Raw genomic sequence first — 14,754 nt, forward strand, 5'->3', positions numbered from 1 at the left:
TGCCTTAACGAATGTCAGAAAAGGTTAATAATTGTCTTACCTGTGGAAAGCAGATTCCCCATAGAGATTTTCATTCCTATTGTATTATTTGTTTAGGTCTTGACCACGACGTTCCTAATTGTGATCTTTGTGCTTTAATCAGTACTATTGGTTGTCGGGCTAATCTTTTAGCTAAGCATTTTGGAGTTTGGCCTAAGTTTGTCGGTATGATGTCTGCTGGTCTTCAGGCTCGGATATTCCCAAGAAGCTGGGATAAGGCCGTGACAGGCTTCGAAGGTCAAGCCTCGGATAATGTTAGGTTGGTCGCCAGTCGCGTTAGCTAGTGAGGCGCTTTGCAGCCTGCAGGTTTTCAAACCGCAGGCCCTGTTCATCTTCATCAAGGACACCCACACCTCAAGACTGGTGGCAACGCGACGATGCATCGGAGACCATCCAGGTGCAATAACCATAGGCAAGACTGCTCTGCAAATTGTAGCATGTTAGTTACAGGCCACCCTCACAAACTCAGGAACCTCACATGGCCTTCCTGAAAACACTAGAGGATAAATGTCACCAAACACCATCATACTAGGTGACTTCAATTACCCTAATATAGACTGGGAACACTACTCAAGCCCAAACACCTAGCCCAAAGTTCCTGGAATTCATAAACTCAAATGCCATGGAACAACTAGTCACCATCCCCACAAGAGGAGGAAAACATACTTGATCTCATCATCACGTAACATGGAGCACAATGTTCAACACCGAAGTATACCCTCACTGGTGAGATCAGATCACAAACTAATCTCGCTGGAGGTCCTCATCCTCCCCACCTGAAATAAAAAGACCACAGTAAAGAACTTCTCGAAAGCCGACTTCACACTTCTAAAGACTAGTGTGGTCTCCCTTTAAGGCCCCCGAGCCAGTGAAAACAGTACTCAAGTCAGCTGAATCACTTACAAATGCCTTCTACCAGCACCTGCAGGACTGCATGGATAAGGCAATCCAAGCAAAACAAAGACTCTTTGTACCAAAGGCAAGGTCCAGTCTGGTGGACCCCAGCCATAAACAAACTCTACAACAAAAGGAGGAAGCTACTACAAGATAGAGCAAAATCCTTAAAAGGTAAGACACCCTTGATCACTATAAGTAAAAACTAAGAGCTCTCCTTAAAATCATCCAAAGCAAATTTTGAGAAAAATAGCTAAAGACTCAAAAGACAATCATAAGGCCTTCTTTAGCTATGTTAGAAACCTGGGAGGAAACTCCCAGATATGCTCAGAACTAGTTCAAAATGATGTGAAGATTACTGATCCTACAGACATTGCCAACATACTGGCTGACAGGTTCAGTGCAAACTTCTCCCCTCCCCCCAAAGGAGAGATATCTATACCTGCCGCATTGCAGCCCCCAAACATCTCCAACGCCCAAGTGAGAACTGCTCTCCAAAGCAAAAACACAGCATCCATGGGACCTGATGGTGTCCCCGGCTGTGTGCTCCACGAACTCAACGAATTAAACCCACAGCTAGGACAGCTGTTTAATCATAGTCTTACTCTCTGGATCGTACCCAGGAGTGGCGACTGCAACTGTGGTCCCACTTCACAAAGGCGGTGCCTCCACCGACCCTGAAATTACCGCCCATTAGCTTGACAAGCCTTATCTGCAGCCATGGAGAGGATCATAATGGACCTCATAAATAAAGACATAGGGAATTTGCAGACTTTGGATCCATCCCAGTTTGGCTTTGTCAAAGGCAGATCATGCCTTCTAAACTTGGTTGACTTTTGAAACAGTCACCAAAGCCATTGATGAGGGAAAGGCAGTCCATACAGCCTACCTCGATCTGAAGGCCTTCGATACAATACCCCACTCGGGTATCATTGAAAAACTCATCAGCTTAAATGTTAACCCATACATCACAAGATGGGCTGCAAACTGGCTGAGTGACAGAACCCACAGGGTCAGAGTTGCTGGCGCCATGTCAGACTCAAAGCCTGTCACAAGTGGTGTACCACAGGGCTCAGTCCTGGCCCACTCTTGTTTGGCATCTACTTTTCCAAGTACAAGCAAACACAGGAGGGTTATGGCTGACAAAGTTTGCAGATGACTGCAAACTGGGCGCCATAGTAGAAAACACATCTGACACAGATATCCTTCAGAAGGGTCTCACAGAAACGGATAACTGGTGCCAGAGCCATGGCCTAAAGTTAAATGCCAAAAAATGCATAGTCATACCCTTCGGAAAAAACAAAGTTACTTAGCTACCAAATAGGTGGCAATCCACTGAGCACAGAAGAAGTTATCAGGGACCTGGGGACCCAGGTTGATAGTAGTCTGTCATTCGACACCCATGTAGCTAAAGTAGTTAGGAAGACCTTCTACATTGCCCACCTTATCATGAAGGAATTCTCATAGATCAAGGGAGGTCATAGTCTCCTATACTCATCACTCATCAGACCAATGATTGAGTACAATGCCCATTCGAATGTATCTGACCCGACCTTGCAGCAGCTGGAGAGGCCACAAAGTTCCTCACCAAAAGGATAAAGGGTCTCAAACATCTGTCCTATGCTGCCCGACTGAAAGAACTCCAGCTCTATTCAGTCGCCACCGCTTGCTCAGAGGTGACTTTGCCTAACATACAAGGCCATGTCAAACCCAGATTTGATGAATATGCTTCACCTCAAAAATCTAGATCCGTCAGAGCCACAAGGGCGGAGACTTAAACCTCGACACGGCTATTAATAGGACATGCTGGAGGATAGATTCATCACCCAAAGACTCCCTATGCTGTGAATAAAATCTCGGTATATGTGAGGCAGAGCACCTACTGGCCTTGTTCAAGAGAAATCTTGACCAATGGATGGGAGATCGCAGATATACCCCAGGGATTACCTCAGTGTCACTGCTCGACAGAGGCACAGCAAAAATAATGGGTATAGTTCCCATATTAAAGGGCGTGTAAACTATGGGCTAGGCTTGTAAATGCCCTTGGGCAGATAGCCCAGGCATGAACCTATGTTGAGACCATTTCTGAGGTCCCCAGTCCTTTAGCGTCCATTTTGTCTTCTGACCTTCCACCTGTTGCCTCTTCTAGCTGGATCCAGAGCCGGCTGATTCCGTGTCGAGACCTCAGTTCTTCGCTCAGATAACAAGCTCATACCGACGACTTCGCTGCAACTTCTGTGGTTGCCAGTCCTCCAGTCCTTTAGACTTGCAGGTAAATCTTCCATTTGTAAGCCTGTGAAGAAGCAATGCAGATTCCTCTTTTTCCCTCATTCTCAGATGGTTAAAATGACTTATGACCTTTGACTCAGATAGGGTTCACAACTTCCTCCTTCAAAAAGGGGTAGGGATGTCTCTCCTGGAGGCTTTGTCCTTTTCAGGTTCGATACTTCTAGTATTTCTGTGGATGAAGAAATTGTTTCTCAAGCTTTCTCTCCTTTTGAGGATTCAGACGAGGAGGAGTCCATCCCTTCTGCTTCTCCAGAAGATTTCTCTTTTGGTGATACTTGAAATACTCTCAGGAACATTTTAAATGGGAAAGTCAGAGATTACCCCTTTCTAAGCAAAGAGATTAGGGAGTTTTTGGATTTGCTGCCTCAGCATTAAGCCCCCTTGGCTATTCCCTCCTGTGTTGAAGTGGTTACGATGATGTTTTTCTGGAAAATTCCTCGACTCCAGAATTCAGTTCCTCCTGCTCCCAGGAAACCCACAAGTAGGTACCTTGTGTAAGAGTTCCCTGATTCTCATTTTGTTTCTTTCAGGAACTGTTGGCTGATCCAGGAGGTTATTTCTCAAGGCCCCAAAGGAGCATAAGGCCACTGTTACTAAAATCCTGTTCCTTCGGACAGGGAATCCAGGGAGCCTAGATAGGTGGGGTAAAAAGGTTTATACCTCTGCCACTCTTGCTATTAGGTCTACTAAGTGTCTTTTATATACTGAAGTAACAGCAGCACACCTTGGGAAGCTATTAAATCTAGGATAGCAGGTGTACCTCAGTTGGCGATGAGTAAGGATATGCAGGATTTGCTGAATTCTGCCAGTCTAGTCAATAGGCATTCTTTTTACATTGTGGTTTTGACATTCCTATAAGCCTCACCAGCAGGGCTACAGCTACTGGCTCTGTTATTAGAAGGCACGCTAACGAGGGGAGCAGCCCTACAGAAACCTGTTAAAGGCTAGAAAGCTTTAGATGTACCTTTGCATAAGGACAGTCTTTTGGCAGCAAAGCAGAGTAGTGCTCAAGAAGATGGGAAGACAAGGCCAAGTCTATGCAGACAGTTAAAGGCGCTGCAAAGTTCAGCGCTTCCTTCTCGCTTTGGGCAGGTTACCCACCTGCTAAGAGTTGGACATTCCCTGATACCTAGCAGACAGAGCCATTCTAGGACTCTAGTGCAGAATGTACCATTCTAGGACTAGAGATTAAAATCATCTGAGGGGCAGGGGGCTACCTCAAAGGTCTAAGCGTTGGCAGGCTTCCTCTTCCAAGGCAAGAGGTTCTAAACCTGCATCTCAGTCTAAACATTCTCAATGACTTCTGTCCAACTTCTGCCTGTTCTTGCCTGCCGGAGGAGTCCTTTAGGGGAAGGTTGGCCCTGTTTGCAAAATGTTTGGGCCACTCATCACCGGACGCGACAAATGGGTACTCAGAACTGTATCCCTAGGGCTCAAGTTTTCTTTCCACACCTTTCCAGTAACCAAAAGTTCCGGACTTCGACTTGCTCTCCAAACCAAAAGGGGCAGAAGTAGAAAAAGCAAATTTTGTCTCTGTTACATCTGGGAACAATAGAATCCAGTTCCACCAACTCAGCCAGGGATTCTATTCAGACTTTTCCTAGTTCCAAAAAAAAGAAGTACCTGGCACCGTTCTATCCTGGATCTGTCCATCCTGAACACTTTCTTGATAATTCCAAAGTTCAAAAATGCTCACTCTGCATCAGTTACTGCCAGTGTTAGAAAAGGATTCCTGGCTGGTAACATTGGATCTCAAAAGAAGCTTATCTGCACATCCCTATCAGGGAAGGTTGCAGGCAATACCTTCATTCAGGGTGGGCAAGCAACATTATCAATTCTCTGCGCTTGCCCTTTGGCTTATCTACTGCCCCCAGAGTTTTCACAAAGTGCCTGGCTCCAGTCATTGCTTTTGCAGGCAAAGAAAATTCAGATTTATCCATACTTGGGCGACTGTCTAATTCAAGCAAATTCTCAGAACAGCTGCTAAGCAAAGGATCTAAGAATTTGTAAAGACTCTTCTCTCTTCCTGGGGATTTACACCTCAGGCGTGGAAAAATCCAAAATGGTGCCATCCAAAGTTACATTCCTGTGAGACTTAGTCTGAACATCAGCAGCCAGGATGATGTATCTCACCCAGGAAAAGCAGACCAACTCTTTCTGCATTTACTTTAAGGATTTCCAGTCTGTCCCAGCTCCCTGCAAGGAAATACCTGTAAGCTCTTGGATTCAGCATGGCCTCTTGCATTCTCATGATTCCATATGCAAAAACTGCATATGAGGAAATTGTCAATAATTACCTCAAGAACACTTGGTGTCAACACACACAGGACCTAGATGTGATAATTCTCCTGCTTCCATGTCTGCGGACAGAGCCTGTCTGCAGAACAAAGGCATGCCTTACACGCCCACCCTGGTCATTCAGGTTCTTACCGCCAGACTTATCAGACGTATGCCTAAGGGAGCTCACCTGGATGGCAGATGCATACAGGGAAAGGTGGAATGCCCAGCGAAGATCGCCTGCACATAAATTTAAAGGAGTTGATGGCAGTCCAGCAGGCTTTAATACTAGCTTTCAAAGCATCTTCGCTTTCTCCAGGGACCCTTCTTGTCCGGGGATTGGTGACAACCACCACAGTCCTGTGGTACATCAACAAGTATGGGAGGGGACTCAGTCTTACCTCCTGTGCAGACAGAGCATGAGTCTTTGGTCCATAGCAGCATCCCTGGGCCTGTATCTCTAGCTCAGTTTCTTCAGGAAGGTTCAATGTTTTGGCTTTGACCAGTTGAGAGCAGAGATCCTGGATCCTCAATGAGTGGCTAGCTGAACAGAGCCAGTTTTTTTTATAGCATCATTCAATGTTGGGGCACTCCAAGTGGATCTCTTCTCTCCAGACAACTATCTTCTACCTCTTTTTGCACCAGACAGCATCACAGCAGAGCCTGGAGAGTGGATGCTCTGTCCTTCCCTTGGCGGCATGCTGTCAGTTTATGCCTTCCCTCCTCTTCCTCGTCATCCCAGAGTATTGAAGATCAGGGACAAACGATCATGGACTATTCTCAAAGCTCCTCGGACTGGCCTCCAGAGTGGCATTGGTATTCCACTGCTTCTCAAAGCCTCCCAATTTCCCTCCTTGGCATCTTCCTCTGACAAACCAGATCTTTTGGTTCGAAAGGGGAAACATTCACATCCACCTCATCATTCAGTCTCAACATTTGGCAGCGCTTCTTACTCATTGTATGTCTATTCTTCTTCCCTGTCCCAGCAGGTGGTTGACCTTGCTGAAGGAGGGGCCAGAAGGCCTAGCACTAAGATGTCTTATGCTGGCAAATGGGAAAGATTCTCTGTTTGGATGCAGGCTAGGGGAATCTTCTTCTCAGCCTACCCCTTCCTCTGATCCTGGAATACTCATATTGATTTGCTTCTGGGTGGTCTTTCCTTTTCCTCTATCAAGATCCATGCTTCAGCCATTTCTGCTCATTGTTCTTTTGAACAACCCATTTTCTCTCTAAATCCTCTGATGAAAATGATTCTCAGACGGACACAACTTAAAACCTCCCAGAAGGGCACCTACTCCCAGCCTGGGATCTTAATTTTGTTCCAGAGAAACTCACTGTTCCTCCTTTTGAGCCAGCTGCCATTTGCAGATTTAAAGTTTCTCTCATGGAAGACTGCCTTCTTCTTTGGCTATAACTTCAGCAAAGAGGGTTTTCGAGACTGCAGTAGGCTTTGATGGCTGTAAGAGCCTTTTCTTATTTTCCATGCAGATAGTCTCTCAGAGGCAACCCTCCTTTATGCCCCTGCCTAAGGTTGTTTCTAGCCTGACTCTTAATCCAGTCCATACACTGTCCTTCCTTCTTTCCTAATCCTTGAAATAGAGGTGAGAGGATCCTACATTCTCTTGATGTGCATAGACAGCTCAGGCTTTACCTGGACAGGACTAAAGACCTTCAGAAATCAGCTCAGCTATTGGTCAGCTTTGCCCCTACTGGAGCCCAGGGCAAGGCTGTTCCTAAGCAAACCATTTCTAAAATGGATTGCTCATTGTGTGCTACTTTTGGTCATTCCTTTCATGGCAAGTGCTGTTCCTCCTCAAGGGTTAGAGACCCACTCAACTAGAGCAACTTCACTTCTGAGCCTTTTTATAGGGGTGCCCCTACTTCAAGACATTTTGAAGCTGCCACGCAGATACGAGGTCTTTCCTGTTCACACACTTTTCCTGGCAACGATAGAAATTGCAATTGTTTTCCAAAAGCCAAGGCAGGTTTGCTACTGCTGTTGTGCAGGGCATTATCTCCAATCCTTGATTCTGTTGGTTCCTTCTCCCTTTTCTCTGGGCTTTGGTAATCAACCCATTGGTTGAGGACTGCAATAGTGAACGCTACCTATGAACATTAAGTACAGTTATGTACACTTACCTGTAAACCATAGATGTTCGAGTATAATGCGGCACTGTTGCGTCCTGCTTTCCTCCCTCCTTCCCCTTTCTCTTTCCACAAAGGTACAGGCTAAATTTAGTTTAAAAAAAAAATGAAAAAGACCAATGGTTGGACCAATACGGCTGAAGATAAAATGGAATAATCCACCAGGAAATAATCACTTGCAGCCTTCACAGTAGTGCCCTTTATAAAACCAAAAGTTGTAAATCTTTGAGATGTAGTAGTCAAGGTAGGAAAGCGGTTCACTTTTGCAGTTTCACACCACTTTATTAAACAAGAATGGTGCCAGCGCTTTCACTATCTAAGTCAGCTTGATAAGCGCTGTTTCAGACTCATATAAAAACAGTTAAAACTTATTTGGTATTTAAAAGCCATGGTTCAACCAATGAAGACACATATAGAACTGCATGACATAGACTAATTAAAATTGCATACAGCAGTACATTAATTTGCCCATATATTCTGCATAAGATGAAATAAAATATACATACTAACAGACACATTTTATGTAATAATCCATAATACTTAATGTTTTAGTGGTCTGGATTTTTAAAAAAGGTTTCAAGGAAACAGCATTGTTCAATCCAGGAGACCTATTCTCACTTCGAAGTAGTAAAATCCATCTTTGTTCCGGCTTCCTCTACCTTTAATATTCCTTGTATCCCCTCCCCTCTTACTTTTATATTAATTCCAAAACCATGAAAATTAAAATATATGTTTCCTATCTTCTTCTTCCACATGTTTTACTAAAGCACTTTTGTGTCTTTTTTTATTTCTTTCTATCTCTAAGGTGTTCAAGGATACATTCCTTTAGAACTTACCCTATTGGTTTTGTGGTTTACTATAAAAGGTACTATGACAGACGAATGCAGAAGCTTCAAATAAAAACCAGAAATTTTGTAATGTCTCTAAGTGTCAGCACTTAAAAATCTTATATCAATTACATAAATCCTAGTGTAGGATGTTTTGTATGTAGATTTATTAGTATAAATAGTCACATGCTGTACAATTTCTGCAAGGAAAAGTCCCCTGCCTATCAAAGATAGGATCATTCTTTCATTGTTTCTTTGACTTCCATGTAAACAGAGTTGCCTTTTTAAGGATCTCTTTATTTCTATCAAAGAAAAGCTTGGCTCCACGTCTAACAATTCCTATCTGCAAGTCAGGATCCTATTAATAAAACATTCCAATTCTTGCTACAAAAATATTGGTTACAGAACCTTCTGATGCCACTACTGAATAAGGTTATAGGGAATCTAACTTTAAAATCATGACCTTCCTTGGTTTTAACATCTTCTTTTAGTATTTGAGGAAGAGCGGGTTTGCATCTCCCATCCCTATTTTCAATGGTATATTTAGAGTTTTCATTTATGTCTTTCCTTACTATAACCCTGTTTAAGAAGTCTTTCTAATATAGTCATTGTCTCTACAAAGCCTTCATCTGTATTATGTAAGCGGGCTTATTCCTCATATATTGTCCTTTCAATTACATTTTGTGTACAAATGTTGGATGCATACTAAGTAATATGAATTATTACATAAAATGTGTCTGTCATATGTATATTTTATTTCATCTTATGCAGAATATAAGTAAATTAATGTACTGACGTATGCAATTTTAATTTTAGTTATCTATGTCATAGTTCTATATGTGTTTTCATTGGTTGAACCATATTTTAAATAATACCAATGTTTTAACTGTTTTATGAGTCTGAAGAAGCGATCAGTTGACTTAGATCAAGCAAAGCACTTACTCTGTTTAATAAAGTGGTGTGAAACTGCAAGTGAACCGCTTCCTACCTTGACTACTACATCTCAGTTACAACTTTGGTTTTATAAAGGCACTACTGTGAAGCTGCAAGTGATTTATTTCCTGGACGGTGGATTATTCCATTTTTACCTCAGCTGTGGTCTAACCATTGGTCTTTTCATTTTTTTCGCTTTGAGGTGTAGTACTAGGCATTTTGTTTTCTTTCACGGTAAATTTAGTTTTAAGCTCTTAGTTTTCTTGGGGCTTGACTGTTAGGCAAGAGACTGAGGAAGTGGGATGTTGGCTGCCCCTTTAGCCAGATAACTTGACGCCCCACAGCCGGTGACATTTTTACTTACCTTTGGTATTCTACAATGATTGATGGCTACTGGGGAGTCGGATAACCCACAATAGACTGCAAACAGGAATACACTCTAACATTCATTTATGGTAAGTGTAATACAACTAAAATTTTCCCTGTTCTGCATAGAATATTAATCTGTTTTTAACGCCAAGTTTATCCCAGCAGATCACAAAGTAAAGAGCTTCATTTATACTATTCTTTTATAACTAAACTATCTTTTTATGTGTCATTAAAATGTACTTCCTGAAACCCATATCAGTTTCTTTCTGTTGAAGTTGCGCAAGAGTTATTCAGTATTGTTTGGTTGTGGGTCAGAAGTATTTGCAAATTCAAAATATTTAACTGCTGCCATCTCTGAAGCCCGTAAAAGAGGTAAACAAATCCATGCCAGAGAAGAAAGTTAAAGTAAATCCAAATCTTGGCAAATATACATAGGAAGTGTTTGTGGATTTCATGAAATGTATTAAAAACCTCTTGCTGTGCTTTAGATATAATTATACTCATACAAACTGAATTGCATCACATAAAGATGTCGGTATACCTCTGTCAGTGGTTGGAGGCTATCTCTTTATACTTTAATTCCGTTAATGCAGTCCGTATTTAATTATTAAACACAATACCTTTAAACTGCGCTTATATTTTCTCTGCAAAACACAAAAAGCTACATTTTAAAATGCTGACACTAACAGGTATATATTAGTACAAAATAAAACAAACCAGTAATACTTTCCATTATTGTTATTATTCTGTTATACATATGCTTTTATGATTTTTATTTATGCCAGTATTACATACATTGTTCAGTTCCTACCTTCCTCTTAATTGTCCTCCTCTTCATTCTGAGTGCTGTTCTGTATATATTGTTTTCTTGGTAAAACTCCATTTATTTGTATATGTAAATTTCAAAAATCTTAACTCATTACATCTTTTTCCCATCAAGACCTCCATTGTTTGTCTGCCTAAATAAAAAATGATCTGTACAAATACTTCCATGTGGAAATCATCTGGACTTCATGTAAATTTGGGAACTATAATTGATGTCCTCCCATTATCGTCATAAATTCTCCTTTCCATTTTTTCCAATGTTTTATGACCCTCCTCTGGGTGATTCTTCTAGTTACCATGCAATGTATATAATAATCTACTAATTGCCCCTTTAACGGTAGTTTCTTGTTCTAGACTCTCTAAAACCCTAACTGCTTATCTCAGATTTGTCATCCTTGTCTTTTGCCTATACTCTGCCTTCCCTATCCGGGTTTGATAGCAGTCATAATTTAATCTGGAAAACATCAAAAGTCTGGACAAAGGCCTACAAAAAAGTAGGTACAACGGCCAAAAATCTGTACACTGATTACCATAAAAATATACATACATGATTAAATAACCTCTACCCATTCAAGTGGAATTGTGGGTTACCAACATTCAAACTCAAACCTAAAATATAACCAGGAGTAATAGTAATTTTTATTTAACATTTGAAATGCATATATAAACTTGAACTTCTGAGAAACAAAAATGTAGTTTTTTATAAAAATAAAATTAACTGCATGTGCGCTTCTGTACCCATTCTGAGTCCTCTAGTGATAACTGATAATAGAGGACAGCTTAAGCAAACTATTTGATTTGTTACTTAAAAAAAAGCGGGTGGTGGTGCCGCGTAGCATTGTCGCTTTCATAGTAAAGATCGCTGCCCCGCCTCGGCCCTCAGCTAGAGCATCTTCTGTGTGAGGCATACGCGGGAATGGGGCGCGTCTTTATTGAAGGTTGTGCATCAGGGCTGGTAACCCGGCACGTAAAAACTAATTACCAATCATTAGCGGATCAAGTTCCTGTGTGGCGAATTTCCTAACCAGGAAAAGCCGAAAAGACACAAACAAACGGATAAACTTAAAAAAAAAAAGGAGCAAACTTTTGCAGAAACACAGTATTTCATAATGTCCTGTATCTGTATACTGAGTTCAAAATAGTGAAGATATGTGTTCTGTGAATGATTCATAAGTAAAGGTGCACTCTGCACATGGTTTCATTTTAAATACACACATAGATTGAACAGCATGAAAATATTACAGCTAAATCACATTGTGAAGCAACTGTGATGTATATATGTCAGCATTCCATGCAGATATGATATAATCGTAAAAGGAATCTTTTGCCAGAGTATTAAGTAAATTATTTTAGTGAAATAAACAATCATAGTATTGTCATCTGTGCTGTAACTATAGAAAAATGTTGATGGAGAATAGGAGAAAACAGGGCAGTCATTGCCGCTGAATAATATGTATATTGAGGTGTGTATGTTATCTAAGTATCGAGGCACTGAACCAATTCAATGCTGTAAGGGCAGTGTAGTAGTGGATGTGGTATTGTTTTGTTCCTGTCAGATTTGAAGATGCTCAGCTATAGCTTGTCTCCATCTTATTTTTAACTGGATATCCATCTTAGCAGGAAGGAATTTGTTAAGGCCATCAATGTAGAAAACAATTTCATCTGGTTGTATGTTTTATATGTAAAAGTACATGCAATGCCTCTCAGGGTCAATGTATATATATTTATACATATAAGAATGGGTGTGTGTATGCTCGTGGTCAAAGTATAAATATGTAAATTGTTGATCGCGCTGATTTATGCGATGTGGCTGTGCATTTAAAGAACTTTGTGCATTCTAAATGCGTGTGGGGAGCAGTAACATTAAATTAGTTACAAAATAGCAATTTCTGGGCACTTGTTTTTGGCTATAAGAGATGCATTTAAAGGCTTTGAGGCAAGTCTACAACTGGAATGACGGGCAAAAGACTGCTTGTGGGATCACTCATGCACCACTAAAATCATCTCTGACCAGTGGGAAGTGGTGAGAGATGGGAATCACCTGTTTATATTAATCACAGAATCTTGGTAATATTTGTATTTTCATGTATTTGCACCATCTGCTGAATTTTTTACAAGATTTTCACGGTTTTAGTGTTGTAATGCTTTGAGGTCTACCCAGCCTTTGTGAAAGTAGGTTCTTGCAGGTGGACCTCTTCTTATCCATCAAACAGAAATGGCAAACAAGCAAATTAATAAGTGGCATGTGGTAGCACAGGCAAGAGTAGCTATGTAAGAAAAGGAATGATGGTTTATGTGAAGACTTAAGAAATAAATGGTAGTAAAGAATATATTAAGGTTGGAGAGATCTGTATGTTATAGTTTGAGAATAGTTTATTAGCTGGACTCACTCCAAAACAAGAGGGATGCAGGCATAGTTCTGAAACCTTTGGAGAAAAAAATTAAAGGCCGTAGTGGGGTATGTTTCATAGTCATGTGTCACAGGATATCATAATATTAATATTCAAAACAGAGTTGGTTTTATTTTAATGTTCAGTAAAGACAAAACCGCTGGATACACCACGCAGAAAAGGTATATATATTGAATATCAGAAATAAAACTCATGAATATAATTCAAGTAACAAATCCAATCTACATGCAGTAATACAACTACATGTAGATTGTTGGCTATTTGAACTTATATTTATAGGTTTTATTTTACATTGTAATGGTCTGATGTATGGTCCTTTTAAACTGCGAGTGCTACCACCCAGTTTATTTATTAGTTATTTTTTTTACTCTTGACTGTTTCTTATTGTTTATTGTAGATGGCTGTATACCTTCTGTGGTGGATCGAGGTTTTGTTTTTGGAATATATTAGTCGCTTTTACTGCTGGACCCTTTATCTGGGTACTGGTTATTTTTGTTCGTAGTTTTAACTGCAGATTGGAAACAACCTACTGTATAAATGCTAAATCCAAAACACTGCAGAAAAGAAAAAAAATCACTACTTCTGTATTATCAGCCCTGAATGCCATATGTGCATGTATTATTAAATCCACCTTGTACAACTCATTTATCTGTAATATCTGTGGAGGGACAATATAACATAAGAGTGGTGGTCTGCAGGAAAAGTGCAATATTCTTTGAAGCTGCTTTTGTCTGTTTCGGAAGTGCCTTAGTCCAGTTTGTAGGAAACTGCCATTTAACGCCAGGTTTGGGTAATTTGTGCATAAACTATTACATTTTGTGTTAATTGCTCTGGCGGATGCATAACTATGTTTATTCTTGTGAAAATTTTGGTTTCAGTTAGTTGTAGAATATTATGTATATATAGCCTTGTATGTAGACACAGTGCCTACACTGTTTTAAGGTTTTCGCCTATTCTTAAACCCTACATGAGTGATGGAAGAGTACAGCAAGAGTGTAGTCATGGAAATAAAAGTTAACTTGTGTATGCATCGTAGCAGTTAAATGCATTACAGTTGCTATAGGGAAAGGGGGCTTCAATTTATTTTAGCTTGCCATCCTTTGTTGTATTTACAGCCATGCACAATTGCACATTCTTATCTTTCATCATAATTTTAAATTCATCTTGTTAATAGGGATTGTTTTAAAAGGCACCGCTGGAGACATATTCATTGTCATCAGTGAAACCATGTGCTGCAGGATGTTACTGACTAACATTTTCAAAAGTTCACTAAGGGGGGCACTGCACATAACTAGTTGTCAGAATTTTCCTGTAACTACTTTGTTGCATTATGCCTAATTGTATGGTAGTGATTTGGCAAAAGTTGGCAGTACATGAGTACGTAGAAGGAAAGCCTTTGTTATAATGCTTGTTTTTTCTCTGCCTTTGACCCTGCCATATTACATATTACTCTGAGACCCAGCTTGTTGATATCTGTGCCATTGATGAAATAGTTGTTTTGTAGCTACAGTTCTGTTCAATCTCTTATTTTGACACATTTTCAGAGCATTGCTGGTGTTCTTGTTAAATTTGTATAAGTACCAAAATGAGGTTGATAACTGACTGAGGAAAAAAAAGCTTACACATAGTTTTTAATAGCAGCTGTGAGATTGCACCTGACTGCAGGATTACTTGGACTTGGTGAAGGCAATACTCTTTGTGGGTGTAGAAATGCATCTTTCCTGTAATTTAAAGACAAATTACTG

The 14,754-nt window shown here is 40.5% G+C and overlaps 1 protein-coding gene across 1 annotated transcript in view; it reads left to right on the top strand.

Annotated features, from left to right (window-relative positions):
- Window positions 1–14,754, top strand: part of NBEAL1 (neurobeachin like 1) — a 2,263,075-nt gene that overhangs the window by 671,259 nt on the left and 1,577,062 nt on the right. The window lies entirely within an intron of this gene.

The sequence above is a fragment of the Protopterus annectens genome, chromosome 6.part1, assembly GCF_019279795.1.
Source record: "Protopterus annectens isolate FY-2018-M chromosome 6.part1, PAN1.0, whole genome shotgun sequence".
NCBI lineage: Eukaryota > Metazoa > Chordata > Ceratodontiformes > Protopteridae > Protopterus > Protopterus annectens.